Source organism: Arachis duranensis, chromosome 6, assembly GCF_000817695.3.
Source record: "Arachis duranensis cultivar V14167 chromosome 6, aradu.V14167.gnm2.J7QH, whole genome shotgun sequence".
NCBI classification, from domain to species: domain Eukaryota; kingdom Viridiplantae; phylum Streptophyta; class Magnoliopsida; order Fabales; family Fabaceae; genus Arachis; species Arachis duranensis.
The window spans coordinates 57,342,523-57,343,430 of NC_029777.3; positions in this window are offsets into that span (position 1 = coordinate 57,342,523).

Below are 908 nucleotides of genomic sequence, written 5' to 3' on the forward strand. Positions count from 1 at the left end.
AGAAGAGCTGAAAGAGGGAAGAACATTGTTGGAGAAGAAGAATCTGAGGAGGAATTCCAAGATATGGAAGGAGATCCCAATCAACCAGGAGAAGGAGCCAACAATAACCAACAACAACGAAGAGTCTTGGCTTCATACACATTTGCTAATGCTAGGCATTGTGGAAGTAGCATTCTTCCTCCCAATGTCAATGCAAACAATTTTGAACTCAAGCCACAACTCATCACTCTGGTTCAAAGCAATTGTTCTTTTGGAGGAGGGCCTTTGGAGGATCCAAATCAACATCTGTCCACTTTCTTGAGAATCTGTGACACAGTGAAAACCAATGGTGTACCTCCTGCTAGTTACAAGTTGCTGCTCTTCCCATTCTCTCTTAGAGATAAAGCCACTCAATGGCTAGAGACCTTTCCAAAAGAAAGCATCAATACTTGGGATGACTTGGTGAGCAAGTTCCTTGCCAAATTTTATCCCCCTCAAAGAATCTTAAGGTTGAAGACTGAGGTTCAAACATTCACTCAATTGGAGGCCAAGAACTTATATGAAGCATGGGAAAGGTATAAGGCTTTATTGAGGAAATGTCCACCAGAGATGTTCACTGAGTGGGACAAGTTGCAAAACTTCTATGAGGGACTCACTCTTAAAGCCCAAGAAGCTCTTGATCACTCTGCCGGAGGTTCATTACAACTCATGAAAACCATAGAGGAAGCTCAAAACCTCATTGATATGGTGGCCAACAACCAATATTTCTTTGCTCATCAAAGACAACGCCAACCATCACAGAGAAGAGGAGTAATGGAGTTGGAAGGAGTGGATTCAATCCTAGCTCAAAATTAGATGATGCAGCAGCAGATTCAACAACAATTTGAGCAAATGGCTAAGAGAATTGATGGCTTGCAAGTGGCAGCAGT